The sequence below is a fragment of the Anastrepha ludens genome, chromosome X, assembly GCF_028408465.1.
Source record: "Anastrepha ludens isolate Willacy chromosome X, idAnaLude1.1, whole genome shotgun sequence".
In the NCBI taxonomy this organism is placed as follows: domain Eukaryota; kingdom Metazoa; phylum Arthropoda; class Insecta; order Diptera; family Tephritidae; genus Anastrepha; species Anastrepha ludens.
The window spans coordinates 73,882,357-73,891,107 of NC_071503.1; the positions used below are offsets into that span (position 1 = coordinate 73,882,357).

Here is an 8,751-nt window from a genome sequence, read left to right on the forward strand (position 1 = left end):
AATTTGGTTGTTCAATTATAGATAGACTAATAGCATACATATGTATGGCCCCTATTATGAGCAACATTCGATCTTCGACTGTAGTCGAAAGTGCTGATCGAACGAATTTTCATTTGGTATTATGGTGCTCATTCGTTGAAGAATAGGACTATTGTGAATTTCGATCGCTCGACGCATTTACAATAGATAATTTTTCTCAGCTGATACAGCAAATCAAAATAAAAGAAAAACCGATTGTGTTGAAATTCTTTGCTAACAACAATTTTAAAAGTTAAAAAAAGTATTTTTTTGTGAAATGAGTACAACGGAGTTGTGGTTCGACGATTCAACGCTCGATGAAAGATTAGTGGAACTAGCTAGATGTAGAAAACAGCTGAGGGGCGCATCCAACCCCCTTGAAATAGCTTCCACTGAGCAAGTTTAGTATTTTCAAAATGTGTTGACGTACATAATATTACAGAAATTTCCTTACAGTTTTTTAAAGAACTTTAGATTATCTAAAGAGCCGTTTATGAACCTACTGTCCAGTACAAAAAACCAGTTGCAGCAGTGCACCCGAGCCAAGAGCTCTTCACTATTCTCCAAAAAAAGCAACACAAATTATTAATGCGTGTGCAGCTTTGCACAACATTTGCTTGTTTTATAATGTTCAACTTCCGGATGAAGAGTTATCCGATGAGACCCTCAACGATGATGCTGAAGATATTGAAGTGGAGCCAAATAACGGAGAAGCAGAAAACATAAGAAATGAAATTCTTAGAATATTATAGAAAAATCTAAAAAGTATTAAATAGAAACCTTTACGCCACAGTTTCTGTTTTATTTTTGTTATAAATTTTCTTTATTCAATTATTCGTCATTTGAAAAAAATATGTATTTCAGTTCCTCTACGTATTTCAGCCCATACCTGCCAAGGGAAAATAAAAATGTATTTCTATAAACATCACAAAAAAACATTATTAACCTTAATCCATTTTGCTGCCGTTCTAACTGGTGGTCCCAAGCAATTCAGCTCCGTTGTAAATTCCTCCCAAAATATTAACATATATTAACATATTCCTGCATAATATTAACAAAATTAGTATATATTTATTATTTGGTTACTATAAAACAATAAATAATCGCAAACAACTTACATTTTAACAAGTTTTCCCACAATACGCTCCACAATCGAAAGCAAAATTGCATTCGACTCTAAATTCGGTATACAACGAAAATTTGGATAGAGTTACACCGCTCATAATACCAAATTGACATTCGATTTTCGATCTTCGACAACGAACGAATATCGAAGATCGAATGCAACTCATAATAGGGGCCTATGTATGTGAACTGTTCTGCGCTATTCACAACAACAGCACAATGCTAGGACATTTTTTCTGTGGCAAGTGCACGCGGCCGCATATGTAAATATAAATTCACATTTGCATATGCCATCTTCCTGTGTGCCAAGTGATGAAGTGTTTTCTATAGAGGATTTTGATTCAGTTGAAGAGAATTCAACAAAGTTTTACAGAGCACCTTAGACAGACAGACATAATGGATGATTTGGAAAAAATTCAAATACATAGTCACATTAAAAAGCTACTAACAATCTTTGCTTCTAATCACCAACAAATTCTTATCGACTGCTGCCAAATTTACATAATTCAGTCCCTTACTGTTAACTTTTGGTGAAAATTGTGTCTGTGGTGATTAGTTTTCGCGAAACGAGTACCCCTCAAAATTCCATACGTTTCTGTCATTGAGACTTCTTTATACATTACGTTCTCTGCAGCGCGAGTTACGGGTGCAACCTCAACGGCTAAAACAACACCAATACAACAAACACAAGAAAAGCCGCTAAGCAAGAAGCTAGCCGGCCATCAACACCGAAAGTACGGACGTATCAAAAATTTTCAGAATTTAAGTTATATGAAACAAATTACGTACTAATGAAATTCAATATTGTAACACTTATAAAAAAGCACGGAAAGTTTATAAATAGTAATCAATAATCAAATGATAAACATTTGTCACTAGGTGACAATACCTTAAATGGCGCAAGCATATCGGAAATATGACCGAATCTGAAGTGGTTCCAGCTGCAAAATTCTGAAGGCATATCGGGGAAAAGGAACCCACTAGAAGCACAGCCGGACTTGAGTAGTTTTAACTATTTGTCAGTGGAGGTTACAAACTGATACAACTTAATAAGAAAAATTATATACTTACTTATATGGTGTTACAACAGTCTGCCGGTTTTGGCCTAATCCAAAATGGCGCGCCAGCTGTTTCTGTCCTGCGCACTTTGGTGCCAGTTGGAAGTCTCGAGTGAAGACAAGTCCTTCAGCACTTGGTCTTGCAACGCATATGTGGTCTTCCTCTTTCACGCCTTCCTTTTTGAGCTACCGTGTAGTAAATTCGCCTTGCTGGAGCGCTTTCTTTCATACGGGTGACATGGCCAAACCAGCGTAGCCGCTGTATTTCTACATGCTTAACTAAGACCTGTTGGCAGGAGCCGCATTAGTTTTGCGGGGATAGCAAACTCAGACATTGCGGCATAGGGGTGATTTCTATCCGTTCTATCAAAGGCGGCTTTGAAATCGACAAAAAGGTGGTGCGTGTCGAATTGGTGTTGGTGGATTTTCTCTAGGATTTGGCATATTGTGAAGATTCTCTTACACAATACGCTTGACAGGACCTTGTATGCGATGTGAAGCAGGTTTAACTCGCGGTAATTTGCGCAGATTGCAGGATAATTCTTCTTGTGTATTGGACACAGCACACTCAGATACCTTTCGCTTGACATGCTCTCATCCGAACATATTCTGCAAAGGAGCTGATGCATGCGGTTTGTCAGCTCTACACCTACAGCTTTATATAGCTCGGCGGGAAGTTCGTCTGCTCCAGCGACTTTGTTGGTTTGGAGTTGCCTAATGGATGTTCGCACTTCATCTAAGTGGGGTGGGGACACGATAATTCCATCGTCAACGACGGGGGTATTGGTATCTACTTCCCCATCTACGCTGCTACATCCAATATTAAGCAACTGGAAGAAGTGATTATTCCATAGCCTAAGAGTGCCTTGGTCATCCGTCACTAGATCGTTGGTTTCGTTCTTGCAGGAGCTTTACCCGGTCTTAAAACCTTTGGCATGGTGCTTCCTGTCGCCTAACATCTCGAGCTCTTCGAGCTTTCGTCTTTCCATATCCCGTTTCTTGCGCCTGAAAAGACGTCTCCCTTCCATCCGCAGCTCACGATATCGCTCCATCGTGACACGCGTTGCAGCCAACCGCAATGTGGCTTTGTGTGCTGCGTATTTTACTGCTGTGGCGTAGCGGCACTCGGTGTCGTACCAGGTCTTGCGCTGCTCTTGGTGTTTATTGTCGACTGGTCATTTACGTCGTTGGGTTGAGGAGTGCTCTGATTGAACTGGAGTGAGAGTGGAGCTGCGAAGTTCCTGGCTATCTCTTGTGATTGCAGCGTACCGACGTCTAGCTTTCGCCGTATGCCTTAGCACGCTTTTCTTACCCCACATATGCGTGTGCGAACCTTGGCTGCGACAAGGTAATGATCCCAGTCAATGTTGGCTCCTCGGATTGTGCGCACGTCTAGCACACTGGAGCAGTGCCGTCCGTCTGTGTGGTCAATCTGAGATTGCGGCGATTGACCTGGAGATAGCCAGGTAGCTTTTTGGACCGTTGTCGGTAGTTTCATCGCGAAAGATACATTTTCTGACGGTTGAGCCAAAAACATCTGCCTTGCCCACTCTGGCATTAAAATCGCCCAGTACGATGTCATGGCAGGGACAGTGGTCGAAGGCTTCTTTCTGACTTTCGGAGAAGCATCCTTTGATCTCCTCGTCCTTCTCGTTCGTCGGGGCGTGCACGCTAATTACGCTCAGGTTGTGTAGTCTAACTTTTATCCGGAATATGGCAAGTCTTTCGTTCACTGGCTTGAACTGGGAGACTAGGTGGCGAAGTCTCCGGCTTACCGCAAAGATTGCTCCGAATTCGTGCTTCGTTTTATGGCAGCTGTAGTACAGGGTGGGTCATATAGCGTTTGCTTTTTGAACCACCAATTTTTTTGAGAATGGTAACACAAATAACATGTCGAATGTGTTCATAATTTACTTAGAGGTTTGACATTTTCGAAATGGGACGCTATACGCTTGAACAAAATTGGGAAATATTGAAAACCTATTTCCAAAGTGGTGAGTCTTCTGTTCCTTTTCTGATGAAGCTCATTTTCACATCGGGGGCTACGTCAATAAGCAAAATTGTCGGATTTGGGGCTCAGAAAATCCAAACGTTACTCCATAGTAACTGTAGAGAAGCAAATGCATCCACAACGAGTCACTGTTTGGTGCGGTTTTTGGTCTGGCGGCATCATCGGGCCATTTTTTTTTCGAAAATGAGCGAGGAACCGCGGTTACAGTAAATGGCGAGCGTTACCGTGACATGTTCAACGAGTTGTTTTCAAAAATTGAAGAGGATAACATGGACGACATTTGGTTTCAACAAGACGGTGCAACTTGTCACACTGTCAAAGTTACACTCGAACTTTTGGCTACCGCTTTTTGAAAACCGAATAATCAGCCGAAATTCGGATATCAATTGGTCGCCACGGAGCTGTGATTTAAGCCCGTTGGACTATTTTTGTGGGGAGCCGTTAAGGACAAATGCTATGCGAACCATCCAGAGACGATTGATGCCTTAAAACACGAAATCGAAGTTGCCATTCATGAAATTGGAGCCCAAACAATCGAAAATGTGCTTAAAAATTGGGTTGATCGAATGGCCTACTGTAAAGCCAGTCGTGGCAGTCATTTGAACGATATTATTTTTCATTCATAAATCACAATTTTTAATCTTCAAAATAAAAAACAAAGTTTGAAAAAATATTGATTCGTTATTTCTTTATAGCCGACTCAAAAAGCAAATTTTACATGGCCCACCCCATAGATGTCACAGGAAGGCATTTTAGAGCATCCCTGCCCAGTCCATCGCTATTCCTCGAGTGCGACGATGTCAGCCCTGTATTTGTTAAGGGCATCTGGATAGCGGCACCCGGTCTGCAGAGGGTTCTGACACTCCAGGTGCATATCCTTAAATCGTTGTCCTTATAGCATAGCGGGGGTCGTCATTAAAAGAGGGAGTCCTACCGCGAGGCTTATTTGGATTTTTCTTTGGGGTGATTTCTTAAATGGTGGGTCCCAAACCCGACGCAACACCCTTAAAGCCTTGAAGCTCGCTGCATTAGTTCACTATGGACGGATGTTCGTAGCTTATCCAGCGGACGTCGCGTGAAGGCAGTGTGTCAACTTGAAACGAGAAAGGGACAAAGATCGATTGTGACATTTGCCATGTTAAATGTAATCACGCACTTTGCTTTGTATTTCTGCTTCCTAGACCTCAAGAAAGAGAGAAAATAGAAAAATTATATAACTTACATAAATAAACGATTGCACATCTGTATGCACGCCAGACGAAAACTAAAGCCGAATAAAAAGTGCGGCTTGAACATCCTTGAACATATACAAAAATGGATTTTTATTCCTAAATTGGAATATTGTCATCACAACTTAACTCAAATTTGTGATTCCGGTGCCGGACCAAGTTATAACAAATAGTCCCAATATAAGCAAAAAACAAAAAAAAAATTACAATAACAATAGAAATAACAACACACAAGTTTTCTACTTATACAAATAATATATACTTCTACTATTAGCGAACTCTGCCATTTATTGCAACGGAAGTGTCAGAATTACTGCTGATGAAAAGACCTAAGTACATATTTAAATTTGTCAACCCTCTGAATACATTTACCCTCGATTTTATTGTGTGCATCATCACTCGGTTTCCTTACGAAGTGCATATAATCCGTTTTCTCTGTATTTACACATAGACCTACTTTCAAAGCTGACTTTTTCAATCACTTATTGCCACTCTGAATGAGGTACCTCCAAAACATGCATTCTGAATGCCGCAACCGCTTCTTCAGGTGTCGAAAAACGTTGACCTCTCAGTTTGTTTTTTACGTACGGGAATAAAAAGAAGACATTCGGTGCCAAGTCAGGACTATACGGCGGATGACCCATTAATTCGATGTTTTGGGTGCTTAAAAATGCAGTTGTTTGAGCCGATGTGTGAGAGCTCGCATTGTCGTTGTGAAGAGTGATCCGTCTTTGGCGATTGGTTTTCCTAGTTTCTTGGAAGACAACTGGCAAACAAATGATTGTGTACCACTCAGAATTTACTGTTCTGCGTTGTTCTAGTGGTACGGTTGCGACATATCCAGTTTTTCCGAAAAAACAGGCGACCATTTGCTTGGAAGTGCTTCGTGCGCGAACAACTTTTGTTGGACTTGGCTCATCTTGAAACACCCATACAGTCGACTTCAGTTTACTGTCGGGTTCATACGCGTAAATCCATGATTCATCACCTGTCACGATGTCATAGACGTGTTTCGAAGCCCCGCGATCGTATTTTTTGAGCATTTCCTTCGACCAATCGACACGAGCCTTTTTTTGAGCGATTGACAAATTGTGTGGGATCCAACGCGAAAAAATTTTTTTGACAGTCAAATGTTTATGCAATATTGAATGTATGCTGGTCCCACTAATGTCTAAGATTGTCTCAATCTCACGATAGGTCACATGACGATCTTGCAGTATCAGTTCGCGCACAGCTTCAATGGTTTTCGGAGCAACAACTGATTTTGGACGACCTTCACGAAATTCGTCTTGGAGTGAACTACGACCACGATTGAATTCACCATACCATCGATAAACACTGGTCCATCGCCAAAAAATGAATTAAGTTCATCCATGCAATGTTGCTGAGTTAATCCATGTCGAAAGTTGTAAAAAATAATCGCACGAAAATGTTTACGATTTATTTCCATTTTTGGAAGTTACTGTAAACAACACAAATAGCGCTGGTATTTCAAAACGTTCTGAGTATGTAAAAGCCAAATAATGTCAAACTTTGCGATACAGCTGTCAGTTGCCAGATTGCAACACTAGGGCACCCGTCGTATTTTCAGTTTTATTTTATATTGTGGAAAGAGCTTTAGTTGGAAAATACCATCTTGGAACTTTTGAATCCATACTTGAACAAATGGCATCATATATACACAGATAATTTCTAAGGCGGCCGCCGTAGCCGAATGGGTTGGTGTATGACTACCATTCGAAATTCATAGAGAGAACTTTGGTTCGAATCTCGTTGAAACATCAGGCACTGGCAAACCTCCGAGTGTATTCCTGCTATGAAAAAGCTCCTCATAAAAATATCTGCCGTTCGGAGTCGGCTTGAAACAGTAGGTCCCTCCATTTGTGGAACAACGTGAAGACGCACACCACAAATAGGAGGAGGAGCTGAGCCAAACACCCAAAAAGGGTGTACGCGCCTATTATGTATTTATACATAGTTTCTACAACAGTGTTAAGTTGGTTTTTACATTATTTTTACACAATGTAAGAGTTTGTGGGACAATGAGATCAAATAGGGAGTACCGAATATTTTAAGAAATATAAAATTGCGACATGGAGAGACAGGTTACAAGCGAAGAGGTGAAATTATGATACAAGTGTGGAACAGTAAAAAAAGCGCAATATTCTAATGATATCTACTATTCATAATGCTGACATGATCGATTCTAATAAAATCGACCGAAATACGCAACTTTTCATTAATCATCTTCATCATCTTCAGAAAAACTTTCAAATGGACTAAAAAGGTTATTTTCTAACTTCTTCACGGCGCCGTATTTAATTCATTACGTATTTATCAAATATTGAATTCGCAATCAAAAATTAGATATCACGATTTCATGCTGAGTTTAGAGGAAAGTTGGATAGAATAAACTCCTGATATGTCACATTCTAATACCGAAGAAGCAACCATTGAGCCCTCAACTTCTACACGAACGCTCTGTTCTGACTCAACAAAAAGATTATCAGGAACCGCTTCATTTAGGTGTTTCACGGAGAGTCGAGCCTACTTACTCCGAATCCCGGATGGTAGTCACGCACCAACACATGCGGATACGTCGTATTGAATACAATGACCCAAAACCAATCCGAATTCGCAATAATTATAACAAATACACTTATAGTAAACCAGAACCTATTCACACAAATTACACGCACATAAAAACCCAAGTCCCTACCCAAAGCTCCTTTAAAATATTGCATCAAGAAAACTCGAGTACCAAAAAAACGAACTATTCTGCTTCCAACATTGTAGTCTATTAGAACCCCAACAACCAGCCAGTGGCTTCAATAAAACCTGGACGAAAACCAAGATCCACGCAGAAACTTAGCAAATATTGAAGATAATCAAAATTTTCGCTACGCAGGCTCAAACCACCAACAGTCATTAGCCACACATTAATATTTCGTCTGCTTTTGGCAAGTCACTCACATTTTTAATCGAAACAGCTGCATCCACATCATTCATAAGTCCAAAATATCATATATTGTAACCGTTCAGACCTTACTAACTGCAAACCGTAAGCAATATAAACAATTCTTAATACTATTTATATATATAAAATATACAAATTTTAGCATTTGATTTTAAGAATTATTTCGATTGATTAATTGGTTTCGATATATAGCCTATGATATGAAAGTACCGGGAATGTTTAAATAAAACAAAACAGAGTTAAATTTCAGGCAAATTTATTTTATCTCCTTCAAAATATGACCCGCCTGACACAACACATATGTGTCAACGTTTAACCCAGTCCTCCATGCAC

At 40.0% G+C, this 8,751-nt stretch overlaps 1 long non-coding RNA gene across 1 annotated transcript; it reads right to left on the reverse strand.

The window, feature by feature from the left end:
• Nucleotides 1-413: 413 nt before the first annotated feature.
• LOC128869567 (uncharacterized) lies at nt 414-1,173 on the reverse strand. The gene is made up of 3 exons (XR_008455338.1): nt 1,137-1,173; nt 965-1,059; nt 414-907 (listed from the first exon to the last, which is right to left on the reverse strand). It is a non-coding gene; the product is annotated as an uncharacterized LOC128869567 (long non-coding RNA).
• Nucleotides 1,174-8,751: the final 7,578 nt, after the last annotated feature.